We start from the raw sequence: 21,415 nt of genomic DNA on the forward strand, positions 1-21,415 counted from the left end.
ATATATATAATTCACATATTTGATTTTACTATGCATTCCAGAAACCTAGTGGGCACAATGGGTAGCAGATTATTTCAAATCCTTGTGTCATAGTAACTTTTGTCTGGGAGTCTTTTTCAATTAATAGAAATTACTACAACAAATACTCTAGTTGGCAAGACATATTCATATCAAACCTGCCTTGATATACACCAGTATGTATAACGTTTTTTTTCCTACTTTTAGCCAGTTATACATCTGTGTCTCATTAATTACTGTGGATCTATTTTCCCATTGTCATGTACATGTGTACTTGTGCTTGGAAGTGATTATGGCCTCTTTTCAATTACAAAATACTGTTTCTTTGTCTAACAGTCTACTCTTTTTTTCAGCAGGGATATTTTATTTTTAAAGAATAGACTTGGAATTTTGGAAATTTTATATTTTTACCAGTGAGCCAAATTCTGACTTTTTTTTTTTAAGAGGGGAATCCAGGAGGCTGGAGCAATAGCACAGCGGGTAGGGCATTTGCCTTGCATGCGGCCGACCCAGGTTCGATTCCCAGCATCCCATACGGTCCCCTGAGCACCGCCAGGAGTAATTCTTGAGTGCAGACCCAAAAAGCAAAAAAAAAAAAAAAAAAGAGGGAAACCATACCTAAATAAGAACTGGAGAAAACCAATAAGCCTAAAACTCCATCATTAACAATATTGTAAATCTTGTTTACAAGACTTTTCTAAAGAAAATCTTTGATCCAAAGTTAAACTGCTGCCTTTGGATAGGAGGCTGCAGTGATAGCACAGCGGGTAGGGCATTTGCCTTGCACGCAGCCAACCTGGGTTTAATTCCCAGCATCCCATATGGCTCCCTGAGCACCACCAGGGGTAATTCCTGAGGGCAAAGCCAGGAGCAACCCCTGTGCATCACTGGGGGTGACCCCAAAAAGCAAAAAATAAATAAAGATAAAGCTAATATATGAATTTTCTTATTATTTCCTACTTCTAAGTTAGCCAGTTTTGTGTTTTATTTATAAAGTTATAAAGTTTATAAAGAAGAGTGTAGCTAACAAACTTCTACTTCCTCATAACCAAAAAAAAGAAATAATGAGTTTTGATCAGAAATCAGCTTGTAGAATGGTGCAAAAGAGAATTGACAGGGTAGTTTGATAGCAGAGCAATGAAAGTGTTGGTAAAATAAACAAATTCTGACTTGATACCTAGTTGAGGTATATTCTGCCATGATATTAAAAATATATAATAGAATTCTTTAAATTTTTAAACAAGACCTGTTCCACACAAAAATAAAGACTCAAAGTTTCCTTAATATCTTCGTTGCAAAATTGAAGTCAACCGGCTGAGACATGATGAAAAAAATATGTAGTTCTGGGTCCTACCTTTCATACGAGGTCTGGTATTTTTGCTCTTGAGAACGTTTTTCAGGAATGAAATCAAGACTCAAATATCAGTGAGCGCTTCCTTAATAATGAATAATTGGTCATATGATTATAGTAATTTCCTTCTGGCCAAAGCGCTCACACATTCAGTGAAAAATCACTTCATAAGCGTTTACTATGGGCCTGGGTCTGTGTCAGCTAATAGACCTCTGGTGTTCTTTCCTCCAACGGAGTTTCCACTTTGCCCAGGAAGGAAAATAAGATAATGATGCACATTTTACATGGGATTACCTGCATTAAGAAAGGCTAATAGCCATGGCGATAAATTGTCATGGTGACAAATGCTAAGAGGAAACAAGACACTTTCTAGGGCTCACACGCGAGGAATTTATGAAAAATAGTTCCAGAAACTTGTTAGTGTGCTCAAAACTCAATACCAGCCTAAATTTAGCAATAAATTTTAACATTCATCACATACTATGTGCATTTCCATTCCACTAAGCAAGTTTTTAATTTCAACGGCATACTCAAAACTCGGAGGTCTTTAAAAGCATACCAGTGCATAGGTCCAAGTCCACAAATATTCAGACTTCAGTGGTCTGTAGGGAAGAGCAGGTAGGATTAATCTTTAAAAGCTTCACAAGTGATTGTACCAAACAGCCAGAATCAAGAACCACCCATGCTGGTTTTGAGAGTGAAGATAAATGTTGTCCTTGTATTTCTGCGCAATGTCCAGCATGGGACCCAGATTGGGTGTGTGATAGATATTTGTAAATTAGAATGAATTAACTGGAAAGTTCTAGAACAGCACTGCAAACCACTACTGCAGAGAGGAAAATCCTGCTCAATCATCGATCTTTCATTTCTACAACAGCAGCATAAAGGCGATAAGCTGACACGCCCATCTGGGAAATGCTGCCTTATCTCTCAGAAGGCAGTGAGGAAGATTATGAACTTATTTTTAAGAGGTTGTAAGAAAGTTTAATGATGAAATAATGAGGCTCACCATTGCCTTTTCTTCCCTCAATTCTCATTGTTCATGCAATCTTTTCCTACCAACCCACCGGTAGATCATTTGGCCCCATATTGTCCTGCATATAGGGTATGGAGGCTGACATCTCACAGTACATTCACGTGCCAATACAATTAAGACTTCACCAGAGCCATAAGGACAGAAGGTCTAGTCAGTGGGATCCTGTGGATGGCTGAACCGATTCACTCAATAGTGAACTGTCCAGATACATTGGCCAGGAAGAAACAATCTCAGGCTTCCCCTATAAACACAAGTTTCCATGGAAACCAAACCAGGGGGAGACAGAGTCTATGCATTTTATTTTAGGTCCAGGGGATCCTCAGGAGACCTTTGCTAAGTTAGTCTGGGATGCTGGTGTGTAAGCCAGCATTCTTCTCCATGGCTGGCTATAGCTTTGAGGCAGCATCACTTTCACCCAGATCAGACAGGGCTTGCCTTGAACAGACTCCAAAGAGTTTTCCACGGAGAACTTATGTCTATAGAGCTGTCTGCTCACCCAGACATTGTAAACTTTTGTCTCTCCAGACGGGGACGGGTGAGGGGGGAAGGGGGGGGAGAAACCCCAACCCACTGCCGCATTGTAATTGTTAAATTCATTGAGTATTATTCTATTCCTTTTAAAGCACAGCTGCATTCTTTTCTCACCACAATATATCTGGCACTTGCCAATTTATATCTGCTTTTGTAAGCATATGACATGGGTATCATTGGTTTGTATCTTAAATAATCAAATATAAATTTATTTTTCTTAAAATTGTGGTGTTATGTTAATGAGAGAATGCAATGACTTAAAGTGGGGAGGATGCCTAGATCACCCCTAGCAGCAGAGTGTAGGAAAGAGCAGGAAAGAAATAGAGTAGAGGGGAGGGAAAGAAGAGACAGATGAGAAGGAAGAAACGGGGTCAGGGGTCAGGGGGATTCGGGTACATGGGTGGCATCAAAAAAATAATAGAGCTAAATATCCTAACCACAGAGTCCAAAACACTGAAATTATGAGACTCAAACTTTAACAGCAAAACAGTAAAGGTGCCTGTCAAGAAACTAGGAAAGGCTTCTAAAATCTCAGGACTAGGATGAATGGAGACATTACTGAGACCGCTTGAGAAAATCGACGATCAATGAGATGATTATGATGATGATGATGATGATGATGATGATGATGATGATGATGATGATGATGATGTCAAGAGACCAGGCTAGGGGGTTGGGACAGGGATAGGAGAGGGAACCCGAGGACACTGGTGGAGGGAAGGTGACACTGGGGGTAGGATCAGTGCTGGAACATAGCATGGCTAAAACCGAACTATGGAGCTCCTGATGACCCATCAAGTTTAAAGTTTCTTTTAGCAACTACAAAGGGAAAAAAAGATAACTTTGAAAATTTAAGAAAGTGAAACATAACATTTATTAAAGTAATTTTTGAATGCTATCTGCTTCTCTTTAAGAAACCATGGATTGACAAAATAATGAATTCCAATAATGAATGCCAATAAATAAATAAATCTAAAAATGTGGGCCAGGGGGCTGGAGCAATAGCACAGCGGGTAGGGTGTTTGCCTTGCACGCGACCAACCTGGGTTCAATTCCCAGCCTCCCATACGGTCCTCTGAGTACTGTGAGGGGTGATTCCTGAGTGCAGAGCCAGGAGTAACCCCTGAGCATCCCTGGGTGTGACCCCAAAAGAAAAAAAAAATAGCAAGGCAAGTTTCATCAGCAAAATTTTAGTGTTAGTGTTTTATCTTTTAAAGTCAGTTTGTCTGTGGTTTGGGGACCTGGTAGTATTTAGGAGCTAATCGTGACTCTGCTCAGGCAGGACTCTCGGTGATACTCAGGAAACATTTGCTTGGTATGAAACCACAGTCAACAGCATAGCTTATTTCCTCCTGTACAATATCTAAAGTCACTTTGTGGACTATCAGAAATATTTATCACAGATTGCAAGTTAATATAATAATTGAATTCATTCTCACAAACTACCCCATTTATAAAATTGCTTCTTTAAAACTTTTTCCACCTAAATTTCCAATCAGAAAACATAGCTAGCGGGAATTTAGCTAAGATTTTATTTTTAACACTTGATCTCAGCCAAAAGGCCGAGAAGCGATTAAGATTTTTTTTTTTAAAAAGTAGTTTATAAAGATTTGCAAGGCTCTTTAATCATATATGTTTATCAATTCCTAATATACTTAATTATAAAACGTTTAAATGTGACTCATGAGCAAGACTAATTAATTTAATCTTGATAAGATGCATATAGAACGTGGTGAGGATGACCGTTTCAGACACCAAAATAATCATTCTTTTCAGCAAATGATATACTTGTTTTCATGATATTCACATAGCCAAAAATTGAAAATACTTTAATATTTAAATATTAAATGTTAAATAGCAAAAATTAAACATCTATGTATACATGAACATATATGTATATTTAAATTTCTTAGTTTCCATCTTGTATTTTAGTGTCAAATGCAATCTCATTTTTCTTGAATATGTATCCCACAATTTAGGATAATCATTTTACTATCAATGCCCTCATCTTCAAGCAAAACTTTTAGGGTATGAACCTGGAAAATGTTTTTATAAATATTCTTTCAGATGAAAAGGGTTTCAGTAATGCAGTGAAATTAAATCGCTCTTTATTAATATCAGCGTGAAAATGTCAATGGAGACCAGACTTAACAATTTGATACAAAAGTATGAAAAACTGATTTTATCTAAAATACATGTCATGATAGACTTGAAGAGATAATATGGTGGGTAGGGCATTTGCTTTGCATGTAAATGATCTGAGTTTGGTTTCCAACACCCCAAATCCCACTTGAGGTGGAGTAAAGAGTCCTGAGCACTGCTGTGTGTGGTCCAAAAAACAAAATCAAAACAACCAACAAAAATTCATGATATAATTAGCACAGGAATATAATAGAATATTAAGAGGTAAATGACTACTTCCCCACTTCCTCAAAAGGAAACATATCAAAGTATGTCACCCAAGGTTATCTGCTGTGTGCACTCGTTCCTCAAGAAGTAGAGTCAAATGAGTGTTGAGATTGAAAGTTGACATAGACCTGAGTTTACTAGCATCTTCTGGGTCCTACTATCTCGGGAAGGTGAGGTTTCCAAGAAGCACTGTTCTCATCTGTGTTTTAATGGATCTTGTCTTTATTGAGTAACACTGGGATTTTCCAGTCCTGCTGTGGTTAACAATTTATTCTTCAAAAATGTATTTAGTAGTTAAAAGGAAATATTGATGATTTGGTCTATGTTTTTTTAAGTTTTTGGTTCAGGATCTAAGCAAGCTAAAAGAATCATCTTTTGCTTGGTTTCTTTAATCTGAAAATAAAATTTTAAATTGTGGAAGGAAAAGTTTGAGACTCCAAAAGCACTCCAAGTTCATCAAAGATGCATGACTTTTCAAATTTATGTGCAATAGTCAAGAGAAACCAATATATAGAAACGAACCTATGTTTTATATATTTATATCAATTAGAGAAAGTCAACCATTTTAATAATTCATTTTAAAGATGTCCTTTCATTCAAATTATTGTTCAAAGTCTGAGCATGTGAATCACATATTTAAAATAATGTATGTTGTTGTTCTCTAACAAAATATGATGAGCTGCAAATTTCCTTAACTTCAGGTTAAATTGCTATTCAGACACTCAAGATGTTTGTGTTCCCTCAAAATGTATACATTAAATCACAGGACCTTTAAGAAAGACATGTCTGTGACTTAAAGCCATCAATTCACGTCATTTTGTCATAGCAACATGTAAAAAGTGATACTTATTCAATCAAAACATCCTAAAAAAAAAGAAACAAAAAGAGAAAGAAAAAATAAATAAATAAAATAAAGAAGGCCTAATTGGTAAATATGTAAACAGTTGTTTTAATTATGCTGTTACAATCATTTTATGAAAAAAATTAAAATATAAATTTAGTAATTTTCCAGCTAATTACTGATGAACGTAAATCATCAAATTTATAAATTCAAAGCAAAGTAGATGACAAGTGTCTAAGATGATCAAATGAGTAGAGTGCCATCAAATTTCCAGTTTTTCCTGCTATTGAGATGAAGTTTAGCAATTTGCATTAACATTTTCTTCTTCTTTTATTCATAAAATATATAGGGACATTTGTCTTACTATTCTCAAAGCAAAAAAAATTAAATTAATAACAGATGTTTGTTTTTCAAGATTAATGTACTGTGAACATAGGTCTGTCAACCCCCACTTCACAGCCACATCAATCAAAGCTCATGTGGTATACACCTGTGGTATTTGGGACAATCTATATCCTTTTCATTCCATATCATCTTCAAGGTCAAAAGGACTACACATGTAAATGATTTGTCATTGAAAAGGAACAAAGAAAAGAATCATGCACATTTTTCACAATTAGGTAAAAAGTTATCTGCATTTGGGTAAAGTCAAATAAATCTAAATGGTTTCATGAATACATGTCATTGAAAATACAGTTTTATTTCACTTAATTTTAGGGAGTGCTTAGATTAAATATTATAGATCCAAATAATAAAAAGGATACCCATTATACCTGACATCTTGAACCACTGAGTTAGAATTTAAGCATACTTCTAATATTATTTCTCATTATTCATCGATTGATTAACTCAGATTAAAGGACTATGACAATTCATGACTCTGAGAAAATTGTAAATAAAAAATTCCTAACCTCAAGTATTATTCTTTTATAGAGAAATAGAAAAGCAAAATGATAGATCTCATTGTATAAAAAGTGATGTAGGAATATAGATAGATAGATAGATAGATAGATAGATAGATAGATAGATAGATAGATAGATAGATAGATGTAGACTATAAGCAAAAAACAATGGACATATCTTACCTCTATAATGGCAGGGCTGAGGGTTTAGAAGCAATATCTGACTTTTATTTTGAAGGATAAGTAGACTGTGTAGGAGTTAGGAATACAGGAGAGAGAAGGGAGTTTATTGCCTGTGGTAATAGCAATATGAACAAAACCACAAAGTAATAAGAGGTTTATTTAAGAAATTAAACAGTTCCATATGATTGTGATAGAGAAGAAAGGAGATCTTGGAGACATAGGTAGAAAGCAACACAATATATCTGAAAATTTGGACTTTATTCTAAAGGTAATTTGATGTCAGTTGAAACAGGAATAACTGACACATTTGACAGAGGACTGCAAGAATAGCTTAGAGAGTTGGGTCACGGGTGATTGGCAGGGTCTTCTATGGAAAATGCCAGGTGGTACTTCCTTTTACCGAGATGGGATACAGTGAAAAATGCAAGTTTCCTAATGAAATGCTAAGTTTCAGTTTTTGATGTATTGCTTTAGAAAGGTTTGGGGGCCATCCATTTGGAGATGTCAACCATGAGCATGTTTATATCAGTCTAGTGCTGAAGAACAAAATCAAAACAGAAAATCAGATTCGTTCACAGACCTCCATATGGATTCACTTTCAGACAGCTAACTCAAGGGTATCACAAAACCACATCTGCTGCACAAACTCTACCAGGGCTCACAGGGTATTCAATATTTGAGATTCAGGCAGACAATGTACCAACATCAGTCTCACTAATAGTGTCAATTTCCCTCTCCATCAGTGTCCACAGACTCTCTCCCACTGTCCAGTCAGCCTCCTTGAGAGGCATAATTTCTGAGATTGGTTGCTGCCATTTAGATTTCATGCTCTCAGACTGTTGGCCTGTGGTTTAGATAAATAAATATAATGCACTTTCACCACCCATGGGCCTGAGGTCGCTGAGACTTTCTTGCCCTGTTAAGACCCATCCTTATCTTCTTTCTTTTCCTGTCAATTTCTGTCCTTCCCTGTCCTCATTTTGGTACTCTAGGGCCCAGGAAGTATACTTTCAAAGGTTTCAGAAAAGTTTAAGTTTGTTTGCATCTATTGCACTTTTTCTCTCTCCTAAAACATACTCAACAATGAATACCAATTTGCCTCACTGTATCACTGTCATCCCGTTGCTCATCGATTTGCTCTAGTGGACACCAGAAACGTCTCTATTGTGAGACTTGTTGTTACTGTTTTTGGCATATCGAATACGTCATGGGTAGTTTGCCAGGCTCTGCCGTGAGGGCAAGATACTCTCAGTAGCTTGCCAGCCTCTCTGAGAGAGGCGGAGAAATTGAACTCAGATCAACCACGTGCAAGGTGAACGACCTACCCACTGTGCTATCACTCTAGCCCACCAATTTGACTCAATTAAAAATGTATAAATAAGAATTAATTTTCTAGAAGAGAGAGAGTACAGGAAGTAGGGTGCTTGCCTTACATGTGGCCGACCTATGAGCCCTGCCGGGAGTGATCCCTGAATACAGAGCCAGGAGTAAGCCTGATCACTGACCAACCTGGCCTCAAAACAATACAGACGATTAATAATAATAAATCTTCTAAAACTATGTAGCACTGTAGCACTATCGTCCCGTTGTTCATCAATTTGCTTAAAGGGGCACCAGTAACATCTCCATTGTGAGAGTTGTTGCTGTTTTAGGCATATAGAATATGCCATGGTAGCTTGCCAGGCTCTACTGTGCGGGCGGGATACACTTGGTAGCTTGCCAGGCTCTCCTAGAGGGACAGAGGAATTAAATGCAGATTGGCCGCATGCAAGGCAAACGCCCTACCCATTGTGCTATCCATCCAGTTTTTCTAAAACAGGGCTGTTTAAATAATCTATTTAAACAAATTTAAATAATCTATTTAATTTTTTACCAACAAGTTTTCTATGAACACTTTTATGTGATACAAGTTAGATGATTTACAGGTACACTTTGTTAGGTGTGTCCTATTTGCATTTGGACTGAGGACGGATGCAGGATGGAAAGACAGTGTCTTTTTTAATTTTTTGAATGTGGTAGAATATATTTTATTTTAAGTTTTACTTTTTGAATTGAGTCTCCGTGAGATACATACAGAGTTACAAAGCTGTTCTCGATCAGGTTTCAGTCATGCAATGATCCAATACCCACGCTTCCACCGTGTTCATTTCCCGCCACCAAAGACCCCAGTTTCCCTCCCATCACCCCCACCCCCAGCTTCCTTCTATGGCAGGCACTTTCCTTCTCTCTCTCTCTTTTCTCTCTCTAACTCTCTCTCTTTCTTTCTCTCTCGCTCTTTCTCCCTCTTTCCTTCTGGACACCATAGTCTGCAACATCAATGCTGAAAGGTTATCATGTCTGTTCCTTCACCTTCTTTTAACTCACAATTCCTATCCAGAGTGATCATTTCCAACTATCATTGTCATAGTGGTCCCTTCTCCATCCCAACTGCCTTCTCCCCCAGCACCTGAGGCAAGCTTCCAACCATGGATCAATTCTCCTGGCCCTTGTTTCTGACAGTGTCTTTTTCACTCTGATTTAGTGACTATAACATCTGCTGAAATCCCTTTTCCTAGAGAATATGCACGTGTAGTGAGAATATATTGGAAAACAGCATCACCAAGTATTCGTCGTATTAAATATAGGTGAAGGAAGGGATCTTTTAATTCAGGGAGTAAGGGAAGCACCTGCCTTGGTTTCAAACCCAATTTCAAAACCAGTTGTGGGGATACATGACAGTCAACCTAGAAGCAGCTGGATGACAATTTTCAAAATGGTGTTGTCATTTTTTTCACCTTCAAAGATCTTTAGCGAAGTCCTGCAGATGTGACTTAGTGGTGAGTGCTTGCCTTGCTCATGTCGAAACTCTGAGTTCTCTCCCTGGCACCTCCCTCCATGAAGTGCAAAGCACTCATGTGCTCACACAACACCATTGCAACAACATAAACCCTCTTCCTAACCCTTACTGTGTCTCTCTGTGCAGTCCCAGCAGCACGAAGCTATAGAATCATTCCGAATGGCAGGAAATTGAGGGCAAATAGTGGACTAAACTTGTCTGTGCAAAAAACAGCTGCTATTTTGAAAGTCTTTATAATTTATTTAGCTTCCTGGAAAGAATAATATATACAAGTCTGCATCTTGAAAACGTCCATGTTTGCTATTTTAAAACATCGTTTACAATAATTTTCAGAGTCGTTTTAACAGAAATGTGCCAAACACCTTGCTTGATACACAATGTTTATGGGTGCATCTATAACACTCTATCAAGTAATGTATTGCAAAGGAGAAATCATAATTTTATGTAACAATGTTTTTCTATTTCAAAGATAATATTATTTAAATGGTGATATCATTGCTCAACATGCAGGATTGTTATTTCAGCTTTACCCATTATTAGAACACAGATTAGTCAATACCTCTTAGGGACTCTTCAGGCATAAATGAAGCCCAGAAAAATTCAACAGCTTTGCTTGCAAGACCACAGGGTCAAAAGATGATCAGGAAACTATTTTTAGGTGAACATTATTGTTTAAAGAAGCACAGAGAAAAGAGGGCCAGAGAAAAGTGTAAGGTAGTTGTCTTGCACATACCCAACCTGACCCCAGGTATGATACCTAATACCACATGTGGTCCTTGAGAACCACAAATGTGGTCATCCACAGAGCCAGGTGTAAGCCCTAAGCTTCAGATATGACCTAAAAAGCAACAATGAAGGAGGAGGAGGCGGAGGAGGAGACAGAGGCAGAAGACAACTTCTTTTCTGTGTATTCTTTCTCATGTAAGAAATCCTTCAATTGGTGTTAGCCTTTCAGTATAAAGCAGAAATATTTGTGGAAAAAAAAGAGAAAATCAAGGATACAAGATCCCAGTTCCACCCGACACCTGTATCACAGTAGAATGAACTAATATTTTCTATGTGTGGCCAAATGGTTGAGAATGTTATGGCTTCGTGGTCCAAGAAGCAAAAATTATGTATAATATAGGTATGTAATGATATAGACAAAACTGATATGCTAGTAGAAGAAATAAGCATTTTAACTAAATTATAGTAATATAGGTCTATTAATGAGTACAACAGAATTCTTTTGTGTGGGGGGGAAATAAAGGAAAAGAAAATATTTCACTAAATAGAACTCACGGGTGAAAGTCATGTCAACTTTCATGTCATACAAATGCCTAATGAGCTGGATTCAGCGTGCAGATCATTGTGTGTGCTCTGTTTATTTTGACGTGGAACTCTAGTACTATTCAAATATCCTCCCACCACTGACAGGAAAATCAGCTCTGAGTTTCTTAAGAGAGGACATGTAAGATGCAGTGTTCCTTAAGAGGTAAATATTTATTCATTTAAGAACTGTAACAAACAATGAAAGTTGCCACTGCCCAGCAAATTTTTAAAAGGTGCTGAAGAATACAGCAAGATGTTGTATCCTCATTGTAATGTGTTTATGATCAAACTTTTGGAGAGAGAAATGAGGGATAGGAGAAGACCTATTAAAGAAACCTCTCCAATTACTCCCAGGCTACAGAACTGAGTCCTTTGATTGTCCTCTTCCCAAGCAGGATGCCATAGGGGAGGAATATAACATATTCACAATTCCATGGCCATTGTATGGTGTTAAATTTTCAGCATAGACTTTCCTGCCTGTCCTGATGATTGTTCTATTATTATTGTTTAGACGTGAGCTTATAAAAAAGAAAGACTAGGACACAAGGACAGGAATTTTTAAGAATCTTTGAAAATGTAATGAGAAAGACAATTTGGAATGGTGAGGAAATAACATGTGCATATAGTGTTCACTTATTTGACATATATTTACCAAGTGGATGTTCTAAAACTTATGGATCATGCCACTAGTGCTTATGGTACTGATAGAGTATAATATGGCTGCGGGATCCAATGAGAAATTAAGATATTAAGTCCAAAGCAAAGCTTTTGAGTGAAAACGTGGGAATATTCTAGAGATCCATTTTGCTTCAGGTTGGAAGCAAAATGGATCTCTAGAATCTTCATTGTTTCCATGAATGAAGTTAGTCTGCACCATGCAACTAAACCAGCACTCGCTATATGAACATACTTTTTTTTATAATTTATTTATTTTTAATTAGTGAATCATCGTGAGGGTACAGTTACAGATTTATACATTTTTGTGCTCATGTTTCCCCCATACAAATTTAGAGAACCCATCCGTTCACCAGTGCCCTTTCTCTACCACCAGTAAACCCAGCATCCCTCCCACCCTCCCCAGTCCCGTCTCCCCCCACCCCACACTGCCACTATGGCAGGGTATTCCCTTTTGTTCTCTCTCTCTGATTAGGTGTTGTGGTTTGCAATAAAGGTGTTGTGTGGCCATTGTGTTCAGTCTCTAGTCTACATTCGGCACGCATCACCCTTCCCCTACATGACCTCGGACCACATTTTACTTGGTGTTCCCTTCTCTGAGTTGCCCAGGATGAGAGACCAGCCTCCAAGCCATGGAGTCAACCTCCTGGTACTTATTTATACTATTCTTGGGTGTTAGTCTCCTAGTCTATTATTCTATATTCCACAGATGAGTGCAATCTTTCTATGTCTGTCTCTCTCTTTCTGACCCATTTCACTTAGCATGATACTTTCCATGCTGATCCACTTATATGCAAACTTCTGAACATAATTTTTAATGACTAAGGGGATCACAGAAACTTCTATTCACTTAGAACAGTAGATACTGGATTTAGAAAGTGAAGGGATCCCATAATTGACTCTGCATAACTTTCTCTGACTCCCAAGCTATCAGTCTACCCTGCCTAACAGGTGAGACTGAGAGTGTTTTGTCCAGGATGAAGGATGATATTTTATCTAATTTGCAAACTCATCGCTTAATCTGCCACATTTTCATCAGTAAGGGGAAGATGACCTGAACGTCTAGATCAAAGAGAAAACATTTCATAATTTAAGGCATAGAAAGCAGGATGAGTTTCATGTTTTCATACGTGATACCATACATATAAAATGTTTGCCTTCAAGATGAATCACTCCTTGATTATGAAATCTGCATTGGGGGAGGGATGAAGGACAATGTCTAGGTAAGACATTGTTCCTTAGTCCAAACCAACTCACATCTTGTGCATTCTACAAATGTTTTGAAAGTGATAAAAAAAAAATAATTGGAAACCCATTTCAGGGATAAAATGTTCTAAGTAGGGTTGCATGGACTCTTTGTTTTCATTCTTATTAAATTCGCTTCTGTAAGAATTATATATGTTTCTGCCCTGGTCTGTTTCCACTACACCCTGGCATGGAGGCCCTGCCAGTGTCTCTTGTATTTGTGAAGCAGTAACTGTTGAATATCAACCCTCAGTATTTTAGGCTTCACCGGTGAGTTGCCCCTTTTCTCCTCCCAGAGAAGCTTACCATTCCCTTACTAACATCCTAATTTGGTTAAAATCTATCTTCAACCTTTTCTTTGTGTGGATATTAACCCTAAGTGCTTTAGGCTTCATCAGTCAATTATCCCCTTTCTTCCTCCCAGCGAAGTTGAACATGCTCTTGCTAGCATCCATGCGACAGGGACAAATGGAGACTTTAGTGGCGCCCGCTCGAGCAAATTGAAGATCAACGGGATGACAAGTGATACAAGTGTAGCATCCCGAATTTGGTTAAAATTTATCTTTAACCTTTCCCTTGTATTTTACCTCTCATTGTCACAGTTCCCCAAGTCAGTCTTGATTACTTGTAAGCCAAAACTTTCTGGTAATTCTGAACTTGTGTTTGTACTGCTTTGGATTTGAAGTGTTGTATGTTTGTACCTGCTTTTCTATTTCCCCTATAGCCTTTTTATATTTTACCATAGAGCAATGTTCTTTGGTTAAATGCAGAAAAACCATTAATGCTTTGCTTCTAATATTTGAGAGTTGGCTGACTCTGAAATGTATCTGCTCCTGGGCATAATTACTTGATCATAACTGCTTGACTCAGGCTTCAGTTTCTGTTTCCTAACACCCCAAAAGGGATGTCCTGCCGTGGGACTGGGATGGATCCGGGGCGAGTGGCAAAACTACCCGGCGTCAAAATGGGACATTCTAGAAGTCATAAATGCATGGTCTTGATGCAAACTGTTACAACCTAAGAGACAGGACCCCCATGGGGAAGGACAAACTGAACTGACTTGAGGACTTAGTCTGAGATTTACGGTAACAGCCTTGCTTGCTCTCAGAACCCAGAGAACTAAGTGTTGGGATCTTTGTCTCCTACTGTGTTTAATCCACACAACTGCAAGTATTGATAACTTATACAATTAAAGGGAAACATGAAAGCAATGTAGTTGTCCCGGGGAGACAGAGTGTCTTGTTGAGTTGATCTCCCCAAGAGAACTTCTTCAGCCAAATGTTTATCTATGTAAATGACCAATCACACCTGTCCTTACCTCAACCCCCTTCAGATGTTCTATAAGCATGCTGGCAACTCTGCATTAAGGGGCCATTTTCACCATCAGACTGTGGTCCCCAGCCTCCCGTCTCCCCATCTCTCTGTGTCTCTGTTGAGGAGTCCTGGGGAGGTGGGGAGGCGGGGAGGCAGCTCAGGGCCACCAAATGCACTCAAGAGTCCAGCAGCGGTAGCAGCCCCTGCAGTTTACTTTATGAATTTACAGTGACCCTCACTTTTTAATGCCTTAGACTTTCAGAATTCAGAATTTACAAATGTTTCCAGAATGATGTTCCCTGCTCCAAAGCTGTATCACGTGCTTAAGGAAGGCAGGCCACTATGTATTCCTGTAGGCCAGCCATTCCTCCAAGGCATCCTGCCAGTACATCAGAAAAAAGAAGACAGGGTCAGAGAACCTGGGGAGAGTCTGGGTGAACACCGAGATCAGAGATCACAACTTTTAGCTTAGTTCTTTCTTCTCTCAATGGACACTTATCTCCATGATGACTCGGTTCATAAAGAACAAAACTGCTTATAATTTCATGTGAATGAACTTACTATTAAGTAATTAACCTGTCTTCCCTCCCGCCCCAAGATCACATAACAGATGCAATACAGGATGCCAAAAGGAAACATATCTAGAGATGCAAATTAATCATCTCTACTTACTCCTCACCTAATTATAACTACATCATTTTTTGCCCACTTAACATGCAAGGACAGTAGAAACAAGGGCCAGAAGGATTGATCTATCATTAGAAACCTGCCTCAGGTGCTGGGGGAGAAAACAGTTGGGATAGAGAAGGGACCACTATGATAAAGATAGTTGGAAATGATCGCTCTGGATAGGAACTGTGTGCTGAAAGTAGGTAAAGGAACAAACGTGATAACCTTGCAGTATCTTTATTGCAAACCTTAATGGCCAAAGAGAGAGAGAGAGAGAGAGAGAGAGAGAGAGAGAGAGAGAGAGAAGGAAAGTGCCAAGTGTCTGCCATAGAGATAGGCTGAAGGTGGAGGTGGGAGTGGTGGAAGGGAAACTGGGGACACTGGGGACACTGGTGGTGGGAAATGTGCACTGGTGGAAGGATGAGTATTAGAACATTGTATGACTGAAACCCTATAATGAACATGAGCTTGTAGGCCAGCCGTTCCTCCAAAGCATCCTGCCAGCACATCAGGAGGAAGAAGAAATGGTCAGAGGCCCTGGGGAAAACCTGGGTGAACACAGAGATCCTATACCACAACTTTTAGCTTAGTTCTTTCTTCTCTCAATGAAAGTGTCTCACAGTGGTTCAATTAAAATTAAAAATGTGCAAAGTTGAGCAAAGAGAGAATTTGCTAAGTGCATGCTCTGCTTGGAAGAGACTAAAGTTCAAACACAGTGTGGTTCCATAAGTACAACTAGGAGTTAACTCTAAAGCACAGTGCCAGAAGCAGTCCCTGCACGTTGCTCCTTTGATTCCTTCCAAATACACACACACACAAACACATACACACACACACACACACACACACACGGTATACTGGTGAGACTAAAGAGATCGTGGCAAAGAGAATGAGGACGAGGAGAAATATAAGTGCCCCTCTTATAGGATTATGAAAGCTAATGTGTTTCACTCCCTGGTCATAGTTTGCTTCCATTTTGCTGGTAGGAAACTTTAGAAGCCCAAGTTTCAACACTACTTCTTAATTAACATCAGTTGATTTGTGTATCTTATAGAGTATATTCAAACACTGAAAAAAGATTGTGATATGAACCATGGAGCTGGAGCGATAGCACAGCCAGGAGGGTGTTTGCCTTGCATGTTGCTGACCCCAGGTTTGATTCCTCCACCCCTCTCAGAGAGCCCGGGAAGCTACCAAGAGTATCCCGCCCGCACGGCAGAGCCTGGCAAGCTCCCCGTGGGATATTTGATAGGCCAAAAAGAGTAACAACAAGTCTCACAATGGAGACTTTACTGGTGCCCACTCTAGCAAATGGATGAGCAACGGGATAACAGTGATACAGTGATACAATGATACGAACCATTGAGTGTGTCCTGGTCTTGTTTTGCTTTTTCAGTTTTGCTTCGCTTTTATCGGGGGCTTGGAATCTTGAATCAGAGGACTGTATTGAACACTGAAGTCAAATTCTAAAAAATGAATCAATGACATCTATTTTCTACTAAAATGAGCCAAAGAGGTAAACGTAGCTTGTGATTTTTTTTAACCTCTGCAAATGGTATTCATCAGTGTGCTTTCATAAACAGTACAATTAGCATGCTTGTTTTACTAAGTAGATTAATCATCAAAACTATTTATCTAAAAGTACATGCTTTTTATATGTGTATATTTCTATATTGAAACCAAGGTTACATGAATAATAAATACAAAAGTCAAGGTTGCCATTGATCATCTTCAAGCTTGCAGTTACAATGTGTGTGAGGTTGTATTATTCATTACATCTCAGTTTTTTTTTATGTAACAGATTCATTTATGCACTCAGCTCTAATTTCTTGTTTATCACATCCCTCTGTAAAACCATGACTGGGGGAAAAAAAGAGAGAAGATAGAATACAATGACTGTGGCACAAAATATAGACTCATAATTTCCATAAGCACTGATTGTGAGTATTTTATGTTACTTTGAAAATAAAGTATGCTATTGATGCACACAATTGAAAATCAAATGTGAGGGGCTGGAGCAATAGCACAGCAGGTAGGGCAGTTGCCTTGCATGCGGACGACCTGGGTTCAATTCCCAGCATCCCACATGGTCCCCTGAGCACCGCCAGGAGTGATTCCTGAGTGTAGAGCCAGGAATAACCCCTGAGCATCTCCAGGTGTGACCCAAAAATGAAAAAAAAAAATGTGAAATCTTGCAATCCTCTCCCCACGCTGGTTCTCTTTCTTGTTCCCTTCACTGTGGTTTCTAATAGAAATTCCCATATTCCAAATTCAGCTCATTGTGACCTCAAATTTGAACACAGCTTAACTGTTAAATGAGGGCTGTCATTAAAAATGTCACAGTTGAATGTTAAAAGCAGGTGCTAGGAGATGGTACTGTTCACTTTTATGAGATTTCTAAGAAAGCATTTGAGAGGGTTTTCTCTTGTTCTGGTCTTGCCTATTCATAAAACTTTTAAGAATAAATGTCACCATTTACAGCAGAAACATTACAATTTTGACAGTACACCAAAGTGATTTGAACGTATCAATTAACTAAAAAAAAAGTTTCTACATGATGAATAACCAGAAAACAACTTCAAACAGACCTTACTCTCTATGTTTTTTAGGAAAATTAAAAAAACCCAAAATATCCAAATATTTTGCAAACACGACTAGACTTTTCATTTGGTTCAAGTCCCTGATTTATAGACATTATAAACAATTGGGCCAAGCAATAGGGCTGCTGGAGCTTCTTCAAAAGAATGATGCAAATAGCAGGAAGAAAATTAATAAGCAACAGATGCATGCATGAGCTTTCTGTATAACTGGCTGTGAGTACAGCATGTACTGTTTCATTTTTGCATGTTTCCTTAACACAGGCACTATTTGTATTTGTTGGTATCAGACAAAAAACACCATGAATCTTATCAATGATTATCATTTTAACAGAAGACATATAAAAACAGTGAAGAAATATCATATTCTTCTTATAGGAACACACATTTCAACCTCAACCACAAACAACTTACTAGCAAGTAAGGTCAGAGTAATTATTTACCAAAGAATCAAAGTGATGCATGTGGCTGGAAGAAATTTTTTTTTCCATTTTTATCCTTAGGTTCACCTTCCTTTGAGGCCATGCTGATGTGTTGAGAACAATTTTCTAAAAAAAAAAAAGTCTTCTAACTGGCTCTGAGTAGGCTATACTACACCCCTTTAACAGATTATTCACTTTTCCATGTCTACTCACTTGTAAAAACAATCACATCCTAGATGTTTTTAATAACCAGATGCAGTATGATCTGCAGTTTTCAAAAAGAAAAAGAAAATGAGGATTGGTCCATTTATGCCTCGCATTATTGTCTTTTTAATCCTTAATTCATAAGTTCTATAAATATTTAGGAAATTCCCATTGGGCATCTGGTACTAGAAGCTGAGGGGGTACAATAATAAGAATGAGAAATCCAGTTTATATTTTCACAGAATTATAAATATTACATAAAAATCTAAAGATAAAATATCCAGGAAGAATTGAACATAAAGCTAGCACTTATGATTATATTGCATATATTTAATGGATTAATTTTGACACAAATTGGTCCAAATAATATTTGTCTCACTTATTTATTTATTAAAATATTCACATAGTATTTAATCAACAACAATTAATTTATACTCTATGTCAGAGACCAGCATCATAAATAATGTGGGAAGTGTAAGGAAGTACAATATCTTAGCTCTGAAAAAGTTTAAAGCTAACCAGGTGAAGATAGGTAAGCTCACATAGATGTGATATGATCATTGCCAGCACATTAGAGGGAATTTAAAAAATAAACAAACATGTTCTTGTGTAAGAAAAGAGAAACCAAAATGCTATGTGGTCACAGAGGGGAGGGCCTGAGTAGTAATGTCTTATCAAACTGAAAAGTTTCCCAGAAGTTTGCACTTGGTTGGAGCTTTAAGGAATAAATAGGCATTTTTTCAGATGATGAAGCAGATCGGGCATTCTGGAAAGGATCAAGATCCTGTAGCAACATTTTCCCTAAATGATGCAAAAGAATCACTTCGAACCAACCTGAAGTCTTGTGTGAAATTTTATTTCAGACAGACTTACACTACACAATTCACCCTTGAGAGAATTTTGGTTCCCATACACATCCATTGAGGTGTCTTTCTTGTGCAAATATGGAGAGACAGAAATGGGGAACAAGAAATTATGGGAAGGAAACAGCAATAAATGAGAAAGTGCTATAAAAGCATAAAAAGGGGAAGAGGAGCTAAGGGTGAGTTATCACAAACCTTTTGGTTTACGGATGGAAACACCCTAAGGTTCTGAGCAAGGGATGGCTTTTATTATGTAGTTATGATGTTTTGAATTAACATCACTCAGCCTTGCACAAGGAAGTGGGAATTGACAAATATAGACTACCCCAAGTTTATTTTTCTACTTATCAAAGAGAAAGACAATGAAACCAAAATAATGAAAGGTCATAGATTTTTAGTCATATAGCACTGTAGTACTGTAGTCCCATTGTTCATCAATTTGCTGGAGCGGGCACCAGTAACGTCTTAATTGTGAAACTAGTTGTTACTGTTTTTGGCATATCGAATATGCCACGGGTAGCTTGCCAGGCTCTGCTGTGTGGGTGGGATACTCTCAGTAGCTTGCCAGGCTCTCCGAGAGGGATGGAGAAATCAAACCCAGGTTGGCTGCATGCAAGGAGAACGCCCTACCCACTGTGCTATCGTTCCAGCCCATTTTTAGTCATAAAATGTAAAATGTCAATATCAGACCATTACAAGATTTGTATTTTGTAAGAAGTGCACTTACTGGAAGTTCTAACAAAATATAATGATTGGTGTTTAAAATATGAGACTGAAGTTTCCCAAACAATAATAGTGAGTCTTTTGTTGAAATATTGAATGTAACCAAAGTAAAGAGAAAGTAAAGTGAAATTTATTAGCTAAAGTGTAGCTTTATTTTCTATTCAAAGTAAAGTGGGGGAGGGGACATATACTGTGATTCTTGGTGGTGGAATATGTGCACTGGTGAAGGGATGGGTGTTCAAGCATTGTATAACTGATACTTAAGCCTGAAAGCTTTGTAACTTACCACAAGGTGATTCAATAAATATATATATATATATATATATATATATATATATATGAGACTGAAGAGTTTAAAAGTTAGTGGTCAGCAAAGGATGATAAATGAGTATGTGATTGTGTATTCAATCTATACTATTAATTACCAAGTGAAGCTGCATACCATAGCATGTTACTTGGTAGGTTGTTTGAAAGTTCTGAAATAAGAAATATAAACTCTACTCAACAGAAGTTAGAGAGTTTCATTCATGATCTCATTTCCCCCAACTACAGTTACAGAAATCTAAACCTACATATTGAGAAGAGACTGCTATTTTCAGCTCAATTCATGAAGGACCATTTCGCTGTGTACACAGATGACTTTAGGGGAACAGCAGAAAGCAAGTTTGCCTTTGTATATACACAGGAAGCTTGACATTTATTCTGAAGCCATTAAAATAGCAAGAAAGATTTTAGGTAACTCTGTTTAGGAAACAGTTACTTACTGCTGCTTCTTCTCCTTCGTTGCCAAATTTCAGAAAACATCATCTTCAAAATATGTGGAGAAGCCAGGGTGTTGGAACAGGAGTCGAGCTCCTGTGGGTGCAGCCATGAGGTAAAACTTTGGTCCACATGCCAAGAGCAATGCAGGCAGCACTCTGTGTGGTTCCTGATGCCATTGCAAATGTGCAATCCCTAGCACTTCACAACCTAGTGTGTGAGAGTATCACAGCTCAAGTCTGCAACCCCCATCAAGCACCATAGCTGTGTGACACCAGAGAGTGCTGTAAGTTCAAGTGGAGATGAGCACTGTACGCCAGGAATCATTGCAATAATTGGGAGGGGAAGAAGTGACCCCAGAAAAGTTTAAGACTGATTAAGGTCTAATGTAAATGGCTGCATGGCACAGAACTTACACCTCGTCTGCCCCACAAGGCTGCCATCGACCCATACCTGGGTTCTACTTGTTCTGCCCATCATGGCAAACAATCCCTGCCACCTGATTTCTCAGGGATTTGTGGAACCG

This window comes from Sorex araneus, chromosome 2 (genome assembly GCF_027595985.1).
Source record: "Sorex araneus isolate mSorAra2 chromosome 2, mSorAra2.pri, whole genome shotgun sequence".
In the NCBI taxonomy this organism is placed as follows: domain Eukaryota; kingdom Metazoa; phylum Chordata; class Mammalia; order Eulipotyphla; family Soricidae; genus Sorex; species Sorex araneus.